Source organism: Cydia fagiglandana, chromosome 2, assembly GCF_963556715.1.
Source record: "Cydia fagiglandana chromosome 2, ilCydFagi1.1, whole genome shotgun sequence".
NCBI lineage: Eukaryota > Metazoa > Arthropoda > Insecta > Lepidoptera > Tortricidae > Cydia > Cydia fagiglandana.
Genome location: NC_085933.1, coordinates 3177415 through 3194574, shown reverse-complemented (window position 1 = coordinate 3194574; position 17160 = coordinate 3177415). Strand labels below are relative to the sequence as shown.

General features: G+C 35.4%; 1 protein-coding gene across 5 annotated transcripts in view; it reads right to left on the bottom strand.

Moving 5' to 3' along the window:
• LOC134674168 (calexcitin-1-like) overlaps positions 1–17160 on the bottom strand; it is a 168713-nt gene that overhangs the window by 35844 nt on the left and 115709 nt on the right. The window contains exon 1 of one of the 5 annotated variants that reach the window (XM_063532226.1): positions 5493–5568. The exons of 3 other annotated variants lie outside the window; for them this stretch is intronic. The gene's annotated coding sequence lies outside the window, so the exon portion shown is untranslated. Of the gene's footprint in view, positions 1–5492; positions 5569–17160 lie in introns of those variants that run through there. One more of the 5 variants, XM_063532241.1, reaches the window with a different exon arrangement.

Here is a 17160-nt window from a genome sequence, read left to right as displayed (position 1 = left end):
AAAATATGTGACTATTTCGGCTTGAGCCGAGAATACATAAATACAATAGTTATTTACGATACAAGTGCGAAAAAGAGGTAATTCGAAACGAGTGGCGATTCGGTCGTGTTTTAAATTGACACGAGTTGCGAATTACCTATTCGCACGTGTATCGTACAACGTTTTACAGTACATATGGCCCTTTAAACTTTTGACATCGCACGAAAAGTGCTATTTTACGCACTAGTGCGGAAAAATAGGACCATATGTACTGTAAAAGTATTTTATCAGAAAACCTATAGTTCGTTTTTTTTAGCATTAGAAAGAACTTGCAAGAAGGCAAGCGATTTTGGCATGTCTTTTTATTGAAAAACGCTTTTTAAAAATCAAAAACTATTACTTCTGAAAGCAGGAGAATATAAATGATCGTATTAGATTCATAATTGTTACGTATTTGCCGTAACTTATTTTTAAAATGTGTTTTTCAATTAAAAGACACATCAAGATTGTTTACCTAATTTCTAATGCTAAAAAAAACGAAGTATAATAAATGTAATGATGTTTCGATTGAACTTAATATTTAACGATATTTAAGTTGATCATACATTTTAGATACCAATCATTTTTATAGGTATTTGAAAGCTTACTTTCCATTATAAATTAATAGCTAGAACAAACGAACCGCGACCGCGGGTAGCAAATATTTATTAAATGGACGACGACCAGATATCATGCGATGGAAGTTCAACATTTTATACGATGAAACGACGTTAGAAATGTATTGAGACGACTTACATTTATTTGATAAGAAACATTACATTTTAAATTATTGGAATTAAAGAAAGTTAAAGATGTTTGTGCCTTACTATGTCTAGTTGTGTTCTACCACGGTTCATGAGATACAGCCTGGTGACAGACAGAAAGATGGACCGAGGAGTCTTAGTAATAGGGTCCCAGTATAGTAGCATAAAGTCTGATAGCGGTTTTTTTACATTGTGTGTTTTTACCCTTTGGGTGCGGAACCCTAAAAACGATGGAATAATTTAGCATAAAAACGGAAAGAAAGAAATTTTTTATATTAATCTTCATATAACCAAAGTAGCGTAGATTACCCGCTAATAACATAGCACGATTCGATACTTAACCGCTATTAAGATCGTCTGCTCGCTAAGAACAAAATGGCGCCTTAAACGTTTCATTACATCATTGTGCAGAACAATGCTAGTTTAATGATGCCACTTCAGCAAAGTATTCCGGTACTTTACGGGCTTAGCGGCATTTATGGACTGCTAAATCATTACATTGCTTTATTGGCGAATGAGTAAACGCTTGTTTTGAATCTGCGTCACATGGCGTTGTATTTTAGATGGGGCCCCTGTTTCACCATTGTGAATAATGAGACGTAGATTAGAATAACCCATCCTCGATGTCATCTAAATAAGTGAATTTTCTTTTTGACAGAAAACAAATTTTACTGACTGTTTTTTGAGACAATTGCCTGATTGCAACATTCTCAGTACATAGCTGGTCCAACAAGTGTATTCCTGCGTATTGACGGCTACGAACTTTCCTTACTTATCGATCCTGAAATTTACAGAAGTCGCAGTATAGTAGTATAAAGTGTGATAGCAATTTTATTAGCATTGTGGTATTTGGTTAATCGACTAAATTCATTGTACTCTGTAGTTAGCAAGGTGTCGAATAAAGGAATTTCTTTAACCGTCTAAATGGGGCTTTGTTCAAACCTTCTGTTACTGAAACCGGCATGTGTGGCTAGCAAGACTAAATTTCTATCTGAAACTTACACAAATGTAACGAAAGATCAAATAATTTTAGCGAAATATGTCTTTGAACCTTTGTATCAGTTTATTTTTTAGGTACTAAGTAGAACGCTATCGAAAATATCAGACGGCGAGGGAAAGCTATTATTGCCTGGAATATTGAGCACAACAACAAACCTTCACTTGAAAAGAAAATCATTCGAGCAAATAATCGTTTACGAACGTTGTCGACCACACATTATTATATGTTTATTCACTAAATACTTCATAAATATTTCTTTTGATGCCTTTTGCCTTTAACTATTTCAGTTAATGCTAACGGAAACTAGTGTATCGTGACTCCTTTTGCAATAAAAGGGAAAATCTGCAGGCAATATTTCGGGTAAATATTGCCAAAATATTCCTTTCGGTGTTATAAAGTATTGCCTAAAAATAACCTTTCCGCAATTTTTCATTGTTTCATTAAAATATAAGGCTGTCGCGTACCATAATTCAGAGGTGAAAGAATTTACAGGATACATAAATTGAGGCGAAATGCCGTTCCCAGAGGAACCAGAGGTGGAATAAAGATAACGTTTGCTTCGAGTTACATAACTGCCTTAGAGCGTTTTCACATTCTGCCGTATTCGAACTTCAAGATATTTACAAGAGACGACACGCAATAGATCCATTCTAGATACGTTATAGTTTAGATATCAAATAGTTCTCTTTTGCAGCGCAATTCGGGCAACCAATATCACTTTTACGTTAGATAGAGTAAGATATTTATTAGATGTGAATCTCTAAGTCATATCCTGTGGAAATCGTTCAAGAGTATCTCCAGAATCGCGCAAATATCAAAGTTGACAGGTTAGATCTAAAACATATCGTTATCGTATCTTGGTGAAGTCTTAAAGATGTCTATTTCAAAATCCGAATCGGGCCGATTGTCCGATACGATATCGGATACGACTATATGTTGGATACGACCATAGAGAATAAAAAAATAAACTTGTAATCACAGTTACAGTTACTAACTAATTGTATAAACGCAATTAGTTAATAACTGTCTTCTTCATCCTGGCATTATCATGGTATTTTGCCACGGCTCATGGGAGCCTGAGGTCCGCTTGACAACTAATCCCATGATTTGACGTAGGCCATCTGACCTTCCAACCCAGAGAGGAAACTAGGCTTTATGGGATTGGTCCGGTTTCCTCACGATATTTTCCTTCACCGAAAAGCGACTGGCAAATACCAAATGATATTTCGTACATAAGTTCCGAAAAACTCATTGGTACGAGCCGGGGTTTGAACCCGCGACCTCCGGATTGAAAGTCGTACGCTCTTACCGCTAGACAACCAGCGCTCGTTCTTAGTTAATAGTACCTAGTTAATAGTTCTGAATAAAGCGTCTATACACTGTTTCTTTCCATGAGTCATCCGACATTTAATATCTGATCGGACAATGTGAAAACGCTTTTAAGGTAGGAACCGTTCGGATTTAGAATACATTAAAATTATTTGGTCACTTGGGTTTTGACCAGTATACACTAAAAACAAAATATTAGCTGGACTCATTAAGCAATCCAAAAGATTTTTTTGTCAATATCATAAAACTGGATTTTGTAGTTTACACCTTACTTCCTTTTTTTAGGGTTCCGTACCCAAAGGGTAAAACGGGACCCTATTACTAAGACTTCGCTGTCCGTCCGTCCGTCTGTCACCAGGCTGTATCTCACGAACCGTGATAGCTAGACAGTTGAAATTTTCACAGATGATGTATTTCTGTTGCCGCTATAACAACAAATACTAAAAACAGAATAAAATAAAGATTTAAATGGGGCTCCCATACAACAAACGTGATTTTTGACCAAAGTTAAGCAATGTCGGGAGTGGTCAGTACTTGGATGGGTGACCGTTTTTTTTTGCATTTTTTGTCTTTTTTTTTTTATTATGGTACGGAACCCTTCGTGCGCGAGTCCGACTCGCACTTGCCCGGTGTTTTATTGTGTATATTAATGCAGTAGTAAAATATTTTGTTACTGTTATACAAACAATTGTCTTTCATTGTACATTAATACAATTTTCAGGGAAACCGGAACTGGCATAAGATAACGCCCTTTGCTTCGCGTTACGTAAGGCCGTAGCTAACGTTTGCTTTTAGACAACAAACTTTAGACGGCTCTTGAATTTAAAACGAATATATCTTAACGGGTAATTTATAATTAAGTAACCTACTTTTCATTGTAATAGTCTACAGTTACGTATTAAATTTTAGGCCTATTTTTAGTATTTTGTAAGACTTACTTCTAAAAGGCTATTTGTTTTCTAAATAAATTTAAAAAAAGGAATATAGTAAATGGAACTGAAAACATATACAAATAATAATAATCACGGTTACAATGTTTAGTTAGATATATTTTTGTTTTATTTATTTATTTATTTATTAATCTGTAATTTTGACTTATTTACTAATTAAGGCTTAAGTATAGAGTTTTATGAATTAAGGACGTGTATTTTAAAAGCTAATCGAGCTGTTATTATTACTTTCAGGCATTTGTTTTATGATTTGTCTTGTATAAACTCGTCATAATGTGGAAATTTATATAATTATTATCATTTTTATAATACATATAAAAACTAGACTCCTAGTAGTTTATGCAGGTTTAGGTGCAACTGTGATTTCCAAGTAAAATCACAATTTATTTGTTGCCGGATATCATATTTCAATTAGCTTAGTAATCCCAGTGGTGTTGAAACTTCTCTAAACTCAGTGTTGATACCTACCTAAGTACTCCAATTATAGACACGGCAGGAACTTTTAAGTGTTTTTTTTCATGACGAGTTAGTACAATTTGCACTCAATTCTGATATTCTAAACAGGTACCTATTTATGCATTTTTACGATAAGTAGGTAATTATTGTTAATGATATGTTTCAACCTTCAGTAAATAATGTAAAGGAAAACTATTATTGTTTTTGATATAAACTTCGTCTTTCACTTCGTTATTAAAAAATATCGTTACCTACTTAATTATACTCTTTTTTGTACATGTGATTTTCACCCTACAAACTCGCATTGCTGAATTATTTTAATCAAAACCAAATCATTTTATTGAAGTGTACATACAGTTACGTAACATACTCGTATTTATGTAAATAAGTAACATATTTCTTTTTATTCATGTAAATCTGGCTGAAACATAAAGCCAAACTTTGAAATAAAATCCTTTACAAGGCATGAACTTTTCATAGCAAAGCTTTGAAAGCTTTGTACGCCAATACGTCAAACTTGGGCGAGCCGAGGCAAACTTTTCCACACAAAATCAAGTATGCGAAAACGCTTTCAGCCTCCTTTCTATTCAAATATACCTAGAACGCACTTCCACCTTTTTATTTTTAAGCTTCGGTAAGTACGAAAAGAATTGTAAGTTTTGCTTTTTTTGAGTGATTTCGACACCATTTTTATTTTGATTACCTTTCAATTAAGTATCTACTTACAAACTTTATTAAATTTAACAAAACATAACCTATTTATTTTAATTTCATTTTAAAACTATATAAATTGTTCAAAACACGGCGTCAAAACTGAACCCGTTAAAAACTTTAATTCTACTTTCAAAGTCTCTCGAACCAAACTTTTAAAACACTGGCCAACATCAGACTTAGTTTAAAAAAAACTAATTCTAAAGCACTTTTCACTGTTCAAATACTGGCCACAGATAAAAAAAATTGAAAATGGAATCCTACCTTTTTTTTGTAGCGTGCGGGAGCAGTGGTAGCGTAACGTCAAGTGCCGCGCGGCGGTCCGTATCCGACTGAACGTACCCGTACCTATAGGACCATGCTGCAGCCAGGGAACCTGAGGGCCGATTGATCGGGCCTGGAGATGCTTGTGTCACTTACTATTTACGTTCTGTTAATGTATTGAAGAGTTTAGATTTAGGTTCCAGACGAAAGAGATTAAAAGTAGTAAAAATATTTCGTATCTACATTAAATTTGAATTGAATACATTTTTTTTTGAAGCAAACTGTTTGGAAATGTCTTTATTTATTTACGTTTGGTCCCATCTATACCTACCATACCATAACTTGTGACAATTTTAATTGTACACACACAAAGTAAATAAAAACGCGAACATATAACAGTACAGTCACCTGCAATAATATGTTACACAACCATGGCCGCAAAAATATCTGACACGGTCTTATTTGTAGAGCCATAAGAGCGTGTCACATATTTTAGCGGCCTTCCAAGAGTAACATATTATTGCAGGTGACTGTACCTATTTAATTATTATGTACCTATTGTGTTATAAATCATAGTTATGGTCAGATAAGTAAATAATGGTTTATGTATAAGGCTCCGTTTCCAGTGTTTCCACCAGATATGTGCGCGGGTGCGTAGCGAGGGATGTAAATATAAAGATGAAAAATAGTTTATTCAAGTAGGCATATTACAATGCGCTTATGAACGTCAAATAAAGCTACACCGACTATGTGTTTTTTAACTAGAAGAATCGCTTCATTTGTTTTCGTCACTCAGCGTATAATAGTGATTTTTAACCGACTTCCAAATCCCAAAGGAGGAGGTTATCAATTCGGTTGTATGTTTTTTAACCGACTTCCAAATCCCAAAGGAGGAGGTTATCAATTCGGTTGTATGTTTTTTATTTTTTTTATTTTTTTTATTTTTTTTATTTTATTTTTTATTTTTTATGTTTGTTACTCCATATCTCCGTCATTACTGGAGCAATTTTGAAAATTATTTTTTTGATTGAATGTATATGCATACAGATTGGTCCCGTTTCTGTCAAAACCCAGTTCTGGTGATGGGTTCCATGAGGAATCGAGGGAACTCCTCAAATCTTAAAGGCATACATATAGTGATTTTTGGGTTTTTATCATCAAATCAAGCATATACATCCAAAAGAGTGACATTTGATGAAGTGGAACTGCTGATGATGATCAGAACGGAACTCCTCAACGACGCATAGTTCACGGTTGGCGATTTGTCCTCTTCGTTATGTTTGTTAAGCAAGTTCAGTTTTTGAGCTACATTTTTGTCAAGCTCGAGTTCTGATGATGGGATCCATGAGGAATCGAGAGAACTCCTCAAATCTTAAAGGCATGCGTATAGAGATTTTTGTAATTACATCAAAAAATCAAGCATTTTCATTAAAAACTGTCGCATTTGATGAAGTGGAACTGCTGATGATGATCAGAACAGAACTCTTCAACGACGCATAGTTCACGTTTCGCGATTTTTCCTCTTCGTTATGTTTGTTAAGCAAGTTAAGTTTTTAATGCACATTTTTGTCAAGCTCGTGTTCTGATGATGGGATCCATAAGGAATCGAGGGAACTCCTCAAATATTAAAGGCATGCGTATAGAGATTTTTGTAATTACATCAAAAAATCAAGCATTTTCATTAAAAACTGTCGCATTTGATGAAGTGGAACTGCTGATGATGATCAGAACAGAACTCTTCAACGACGCATAGTTCACGTTTCGCGATTTTTCCTCTTCGTTATGTTTGTTAAGCAAGTTAAGTTTTTAATGCACATTTTTGTCAAGCTCGAGTTCTGATGATGGGATCCATAAGGAATCGAGGGAACTCCTCAAATATTAAAGGCATACGCATAGATTTTTTTGTATTTTCATCATAAAATCAAGCATTTACATTAAAAACTGTCGCATTTGATGAAATGGAACTGCTGATGATGACCAGAATAGAACTCTTCAACAACGCATGGTACACATTTGGTGATTACGAATTTCGATTTTGACTTGGACTGGGTCCCGGACTCGGACCCAGAACCGGACTTATACCCGGATCCGGTTCGGACCCGGACCCGGACCTGGACTCGAACCCGGGCTCGGACCCGGATTCGGACCCGGACTCAGACCCGGACTCGGACCCGGACCTTGACCCGGAAAACCACTATGATACCTTAACTAAATAAACCACTATGATTACCTACCATAAAATGTGTAAGTATATAAGTATAATGATGCCAATCTTACTAGCCCCTCCCGCTTAAACCCCCGTACACCGCACCGCATGCGCCGTTAAGTGGGTTAGGTTAGGTTTGAACTGCGATCCTCACAGAACCGAACTGCTATCAGAGAAGTGGGTTAGGTTAGGCTAGAACTACGACCCTTACAGAAGCGAAATGCTAGTAGAAAAGTGGGTGGTTTTACCTCCTTTTCTACATAGTGTACCATCTACAATAATCTTTCACCGGCCCCCATAGAAGTCGGTTTTTTTTTCTTAAAAATTATTTTTATTTTTATTTTTTATTTTTTTTTTATTTTTTATGTTTGTTACTCCATATCTCCGTCATTACTGGACCGATTTTGAAAATTATTTTTTTGATTGAATGTATATGCATACAGATTGGTCCCGTTTCTGTCAAAACCCAGTTCTGATGATGGGTTCCACGAGGAATCGAGGGAACTCCTCAAATCTTAAAGGCATACATATAGTGATTTTTGGGTTTTTATCATCAAATCAAGCATATACATCCAAAAGAGTGACATTTGATGAAGTGGAACTGCTGATGATGATCAGAACGGAACTCCTCAACGACGCATAGTTCACGGTTGGCGATTTGTCCTCTTCGTTATGTTTGTTAAGCAAGTTCAGTTTTTAATGCACATTTTTGTAAAGCTCGAGTTCTGATGATGGGATCCATGAGGAATCGAGAGAACTCCTCAAATCTTAAAGGCATGCGTATAGAGATTTTTGTATTTACATCAGAAAATTAAGCATTTTCATTAAAAACTGTCGCATTTGATGAAGTGGAACTGCTGATGATGATCAGAACAGAACTCTTCAACGACGCATAGTTCACGTTTCGAGATTTTTCCTCTTCGTTATGTTTGTTAAGCAAGTTAAGTTTTTAATGCACATTTTTGTCAAGCTCGAGTTCTGATGATGGGATCCATAAGGAATCGAGGGAACTCCTCAAATATTAAAGGCATGCGTATAGAGATTTTTGTATTTACATCAGAAAATTAAGCATTTACATTAAAAACTGTCGCATTTGATGAAGTGGAACTGCTGATGATGATCAGAACGGAACTCTTTAACGACGCATAGTTCACGTTTGGCGATTTTTCCTCTTCGTTATGTTTGTTAAGCAAGTTAAGTTTTTAAGCCAAATTTTTGTCAAGCTCGAGTTCTGATGATGGGATCCATAAGGAATCGAGGGAACTCCTCAAATATTAAAGGCATACGCATAGATTTTTTTGTATTTTCATCATAAAATCAAGCATTTACATTAAAAACTGTCGCATTTGATGAAATGGAACTGCTGATGATGACCAGAATAGAACTCTTCAACAACGCATAGTACACATTTGGTGATTACGAATTTCGATTTTGACTTGGACTGGGTCCCGGACTCGGACCCAGAACCGGACTCATACCCGGATCCGGTTCGGACCCGGACCCGGACCTGGACTCGAACCCGGGCTCGGACCCGGACTCGGACCCGGACTCAGACCCGGACTCGGACCCGGACCTTGACCCGGAAAACCACTATGATACCTTAACTAAATAAACCACTATGATTACCTACCATAAAATGTGTAAGTATATAAGTATGATGATGCCAATCTTACTAGCCCCTCCCGCTTAAACCCCCGTACACCGCACCGCATGCGCCGTTAAGTGGGTTAGGTTAGGTTTGAACTGCGATCCTCACAGAACCGAACTCCTATCAGAGAAGTGGGTTAGGTTAAGTAGGCTAGAACTACGACCCTTACAGAAGCGAAATGCTAGTAGAAAAGTGGGTGGTTTTACCTCCTTTTCTACATAGTGTACCATCTACAATAATCTTTCACCGGCCCCCATAGAAGTCGGTTTTTTTTTCTTAAAAATTATATTATTCCGGTTCTTAACAAACACATGCCTCGCTACGCATTCTCGCACATATCTGGTGGATACGCAGCCTTATACATAAACCATTATTTACTAATCTGAACATAACTATGATTTATAACAAGTCTCATCGAGTTCAGGATTATCGGTTGCTGTCGAGCATGTCAGTTTTATTAAGCATTATTTATTGCTAGAATTGCTTTTTATATTTAAGCTTCATTGCGTTTTTTCTGCGCGAATGTTAAAATTTAGTGCTCTGTGGAATTTATTAGACGTATTCGCACATTTGCAATTTGAGAAAAGAAAGATTTATCGTCTCAATATCCTTAGTTGTTCGAACACCCACTTTGATCCAGGATTTTTCTTATTTTCCATGGTGCACCTAAATAAAAAAAAGTTTTACGAAAACACTTTGAGTTTGGCATATAATTATTTTTTGTATTAAGGTGCTCAAAAATTACTGAACGTGCACTAACATCTTGATATTAGAAGCTTTGTTCAAATATTTGTGAACACCTTAGAGCCGCTTAGATTTAGATGCATTTGGTGGTGATAGTGGTGATTCGGATTTTGAATTAGACATGGGCCTTAGAGATCCAATTCACATCTAATAGATATCTTACTCTATATAACGTGATATTGGTTGCCCGAATTGCGCTGCAAAAGAGAACTAGTTGATATCTAAACCATAACGTATCTAGTATGGATCTGTACGTGTCGTCTCTTGTGAATATCTAGAAGTTCGAATACGGCAGAGTACGAGTACAAAACGAGATTCACTTCTACATATACGAATAGGTATACGCTTACGAGTATACGTATATACTAGTTTATTATTATTCAAGTGGTAAGTTAAAATTTCACTCCGGCTGTCATAATTTATTTGTCACCATTTTAATGCCAAACGTTAATTATTTTAATCGAGCATTCCTCGCCGTTAATAAACGCCCTAAGCCTTTTTACGGGATAGCAATATCACGCAAATGAGGCGCAGACGCCGGTCCTTAGGCGCTTTACAACTCCGTGCTTAACACAGTTATTACTAAACTAGGGATGGGAGAGTGTCTATAAATTGTTTTGTCGATATTTATGTGATTAAAATTGTACGGGTAATAATTTCAGTGAAATGGGACGGAAGGCAGTTTCAAACTTTTTTTACATAATACAATTGGTGCAAACAAACAACACCGAAACTAATATCAAATTAAAATCAGATGTTAAAATTTCGAATGTCGCTTTCGGTATATGAATAAAATTGATGCCGTATGCTTATTATGAGACATGTGAGCCATACAAGCGGCACGCATGTAATAAAAATGATGTATACCACATAAGTATTATAACGATTTGCGTGTATTCAGCAAGCAAATAAGTCCTTGGAAGAATAAGAACCTTAGACCTTGGAGAAGAGAAATATACAAATATGTTATTAATTTAAAAAAACATAGTTCAGCAACAATCTTTGTGTTTCCTACTAACGAGACTCGATCTAAATCTGTTCTCGATTCTAGCCTCCATATAAAATGCATCTTGATTGAAATTGAGCGAAATATTTTCAAGAGCCTATAAAACAGTTGTAAATTACTGTTATTATAAACTTTATTACAAGCGAAATAAGGTGTTATTTACTGTGGAAAGCTTAATAGTAATGCGCGTTTTAGAAAGTAACTAGTTAAAATAGTTTGTAGGTCAACTGCATATAATAAAGATGTCTCGAAAAGCCAGCTTAGTTTACCAGTTCAATGTCGATTGTCGAATTAAGCGGACAGTTAGAAGTTATTTCGGTTGGCGAAGTATAAATGAAATTGGAATAAGATTTAAATGAGTTAATTTTTACTCATATATTAAAATTGTAACACCATTAGTATAATTCGTTATATTATGTTATCATGGCTATTATGCATAGGTATGCTGTATCATGTGATTGAAGTATGAGAATTTCAGGGATTAATTTTAGAAATAAAAGAATAGTGACGAACGGGACGAGTAGAAGACAAGTGTAAACAAAGTTAAAACGAAAATTATCAGATCACGAAACTTTACTTGTATTTTAATTATAAATAATAAGGCTGAATTATTGATAAAAAGCATTTATCGAAAAATTGATAAAATGGCGAATATCGATAAGTGTTTCCCACCATTAATAGTTAAGAGTTATAAAGTGACTTTGTCAATGAGGGGTAATTAGTAGGGACGGACACTTGGCTATGTAGCGGCACTGATCGTCTCTGAATTCGCCCAGGCTGAATATGTAAATTTTGTAATATCGCATAGGCTTAAGTCAAGTGTGGCCATTTGGTGGCTCAATTCACATTTCATAATTGTCAATTCACTTTCATATTTGGAGAAAAAAACAAACTTTAAACACTTTTCATAAGTGAGCCATTAACCCTTAAGGGTTTCCGAAATTTATTTAATTTAGGACAGCATAGAAAAAGAAAAAATGAATTTACAAAAAAGTGAGCAAAACGAATTACCAGAGTTTAGCAACTTTTCCGATTCGAGTTACGAAATGAGTTGTTCTGCTCGGAAAATGTAAAATTAGACAGATTGTGCAGAAGCCAATTTTGACAGATCTGTAATAAGGAAAGTAGATCAAGTAAAAAATCTGTGTCTCCAAATCTTATGAGTTATTTTCCTCTGATTTTGGGGACATTTTACGTCTTCAAACTCGATGTATTATTAACCAGGGAGACTTTTGTAATATATTATATCTATATTATAGCGTAGTACCTAGTTAATAAAATTGGCATTCTTGCTATACCTATAGGTACGGTATAATACCTATTTTTCATGTTTTAATATATACTTTAACCTCACTAATCGTCTCCCAACTTCCACAACTCTATTGAAAAATAGATAAAATTAATAATTTCAATATTAATTTAAATAATACAGACACTCGAATACAGAAATTACCAATTATTCAAGTTGTATTGTATTCTAAGTTCACTTTATATAAAACTCTAAGAATAATCTTTTATTACCAAAACAAATGCGTAACTTTAGACTATCAGCCGTATTCGAACAATGAGATACGTCAAATACTAGATATTGAAACGATATGGATTAGATATGTCAGTGTCAAACAAGTGTCAAAAGTGACGTATTTGTTTCAAGAAACGTCCATTTTGACACTTGTTTGACACTGGCATATCTAATGCATATCTTTTCTAAATCTATTAACTGACGTATCTTAAAGAAGCGCTGGTGGCCTAGCGGGAAGCGCTGGTGGCCTAGCGGTAAGAGCGTGCGACTTGCAATCCGGAGGTCGCGGGTTCAAACCCCGGCTCGTACCAATGAGTTTTTCGGAACTTATGTACGAAATATCATTTGATATTTACCAGTCGCTTTTCGGTGAAGGAAAACATCGTGAGGAAACCTGCATACATCTGCGAAGAAATTCAAAGGTGTATGTGAAGTCCCCAATCCGCATTGGGCTAGCGTGGGGACTATAGCCCAAGCCCTCTCGCGCTCGAGAGGAGGCCTGTGCCCAGCAGTGGGACGTATATAGGCTGAGATGATGATGATGATCTTAAAGTTGGAATCGGGCCGATTGACTAGTAATCTGCCCCGGGATAGATTTATCATTCAATAAACCCCAACACAATTGGTGCGAGATAAGAACTTGTGGACAGTGAAATATTATCTGATTCCCAAAGTTTAGGGTTAAATTGAACCTTTTCAACAATTTGGAAAATCTAACCCTTTTTGGGTCACGGCCTGAAGCTCAACCCTTTTGAGTACATCAAAAGGTTGCATATGTTATCAGTAATATACTGGGTCAAGCAAATCTTGTCAGTAGCAAACGGCGGCAAATTTGAAAAATCGCGGGTTAGCAACACTGTGTTCGAATAATTCGAAAATCGCGTGTCATCTGTGTTTTATCTGTGGAATGTGGATCGCGAATGACAGCCATCATCTTGTTTGTTTACAAATGGTTTACAATGTTTACATTCTGAATCGATTCTATTTCAAGAGATATTTCTGCTGTGTCACCATTAAATACCAATATATTAAATAAGACTGTGCTTAATTAAAGCTAAGGTGTCTACAATGCCTACAGTGCCAAATGAGAAATCTAATAAAATATGAAAATTCAGTATGACATCTACCTGCTGAAGCAATGATTTTATTCATACATTCTTGTTTAACGGCATAGTCCACTTACAATTTTATTTTGAGATCTTCAAATTAGTTAATCATTTTTATCAACATCACACACCGCTTTTAAATTGTCCGTCCATACGTATTAATAACAATTTCAAACATTTTCAATAGAGAATCCGCGAGTGACAATTTGAATTGACGTACGTGACAAGGCGCGCTCAGCGGAAAAAAAAGTTTTGGTTCGATGTACATTGTACATTGCTGCTTTTCTTAGCGCAATACTACTCTTTGAGTGTTGCCCTACTTTAGTTTGCTTTACATTGCTACTGACAAGATTTGCTTGACGCACTTTAGTTACTTAGTAAATGTATGTCGAGACTGCGATGGAAGATAAAATGACGAATATTTTTGAACTGCCCTAAAAATTCCTCTTATTGGCTTCATAATATATAATGTGCCCAAGATCAGAAGTCAGAAAATTAGAAGTAACAAAAGATATGGCTCACCGCGTGAAACTTGCGACAAAAGATATGGCTATTCCACGGGTTTTAATGATTCCGTGTTTTTCTTTTCTATGTAGCCAACTTAATCAGGTTATCGTTGAAGTCTGTCCTTGAAAATGAAATCAAGCGTATATGTTTTTTGTAAAACGTGTACCCATATTACCTAATCAATATAAAAACTACAAACTAGCCTCCTTATCGTTTAGTGTCATAAATAGAAGCTTTTATCAGTAATAGAGACAATGTATTGCTTTGTTCCCGGTTTTAATAACCTAGTTTCATGCATTAGCTATCACCGTTCTATTAGTAGAATGCTACCAAAATGCTACATACATTCTAAACGACGCGTTCCTATCGGTGCTATATTCCCTAAGCATATTTGAACAGAACTCCGTCTATAGTGTGTGCACAAATTATTCTCACAAAATACAGTTCGCTTCCGCAAACCGCGAGGGATGTTTGTGTGACACTTAGAGATGTGCATCGAGATGCACCGCGGATTTAGGAGCTCTGGATATTCTCAATTTACTAAGATAATCCTTCAGACGTGGGAGCTAGCTTACTTACAGCTTAGCTTGTAGATACATGCGGGTGAGTTTCTTGGATCTCATGCCATATTAATTGATTTCTACCACCTCGTTTTTACACCTCGCCGTTATAAAAATGACATATGTTGGACGCCTCGGCCCGGGCACGGCCCGGCATATATATATATGTATATATCTACGTTGATTTGATTCACAGGTGTTTCACTCGACATTTTGCCTCAAATCCTTTCACTGCCTTTCAATGACTTTCAAATAACTTTTTATCCTCAAAGATTATAAGTAGGTAACTGTAATTGTACAAGAATTACTGTACAGGCATCTAAAATTATATCAAATAATTTAACATTTATAATCCTAGGACACTATTTAAGTAGTATTTTTTTTGTGCATCAAGATCGTAACATTATTATAAGCAAGCCGCAAGGGGTATTTACGATTTTTTTTTCAAATCTTAAATTCCTACATACACTATATAATTTCAAGAATCTAAATAATAAAAGAAAAGAAAGAAAATACTCATCTGACGTTTATAAATTTTATAATGTGGCAAATCACGTCGAAGCAGCTCCCCAAAATCACAGGGTTTTATGGTACTGCCGTCTCTGATGGCGGTAAAGCGATTTCATTAAAGCACTATTCAGGGCTTACGCAACAACAAAAAATCCTTCAAAATGTTGTATTGTTCAGGTATGTCATAATTATAGTTTTTATTAAAAAGATTATCATGTATTACGTAAATATTTCATTCAATGTGATACGAATCCAAAATTATTGTAACATGCGGAAACAAAATTATAGATTATCCCAAAAAAACTTACACTTAAAAAGTAAAGAAGCAGAAAACCACTTTTTTTTTTTAGAAATCTTTTGGTTCGCTTTTCTTCTAGAAGAAGTACCTACAACACATTGTCAAAAAGAATAGGAAGGCTTATCCTTCAAATTTGACTATGAAGAAAGGAAATAAAACGAAAAAGATTAATTTACATTTAATTAATGAACCGAAAACGACTTCGGGTCCTAATTGAAAGAAAACATCCCTTTTCCCAACTAATTGAAATCCTTATTTATTCCATTTGAGAAAGCTTTTTTGCTTACTCTAAGAACTTGACTTTTTTTGGGTTTCCTATATAAACAATTAAAATAATATTATTTTCAACACACTTGCTCGTAACGTGAAAGTTATTGAACCGTTTTTAAGGTTATAATCCGCGTTACGCGCGCGTGCGTTTTCATTATATAATAGCACTTGTTAGGTCATGAATGATAATCCGACTGACTTAAGAAGGTAACTGATTACTAACAATATATACGGAAACGGAGCCTTTTAAAATTTTCGTCGCAAGTGTCGTCAAAAACGTCGTATGAAACGCGTCTGCATTTATTAATTGGTTATTCATTACACTCATCTACTGCCGTATTCGAACTTCAAGATATTCACAAGAGACGACACGTACTAGATCCATTCTAGATACGTTATAGTTTAGATACGAACTAGGTCTCTTTTGCAGCGCAATTCGGGCAACCAATGTCACTTTTACGTTAGATAGAGTAAGATATCTATTAGATATGAATTAGATCTCTAAGTCTGTGGAATTAGTCTGTGGAAATCGTTCAAGAGTATCTCCATGCAGAATCGCGCAAATGTCAAATTTGACAGGTTAGATCTTAGCATATCGTTATCGTATTTTGGTGATGTCTAATAGATGTCTATTTCATAACCCGAATCCGGCCCCTATTTTCTTATTGCACAATATCACCTCGTGTCTATACTTCGTTTTTTTTAGCATTAGAAATTAGGTAAACAATCTGAATGTGTCTTTTAATTGAAAAACACATTTTAAAAATAAGTTACGGCAAATATGTAACAATTATGAATCTAATACGATCATTTATATTCTTCTGCTTTCATAAGTAATAGTTATTGATTTTTAAAAAGCGTTTTTCAATTAAAAGACATGCCAAGATCGCTTACCTTCTTTCAAGTTCTTTCTAATGCTAAAAAAAACTAACTATAATGACCAACGTAGCACACTTGTATCATTGTGTACCTACTATTATGTATCTGTCGAAATATACCATTTCTACTACAAAAAACCGGGCAAGTGTGAGTCGGACTCGCGCACGAAGGGTTCCGTACCATAATGCAAAAAAAGGCAAAAAAAAACGGTCACCCATCCAAGTACTGACCCCGCCCGACGTTGCTTAACTTCGGTCAAAAATCACGTTTGTTGTATGGGAGCCCCACTTAAATCTTTTTTTTATTCAGTTTTTAGTATTTGTTGTTATAGCGGCAACAGAAATACATCATCTGTGAAAATTTCAACTGTCTAGCTATCACGGTTCGTGAGATACAGCCTGGTGACAGACGG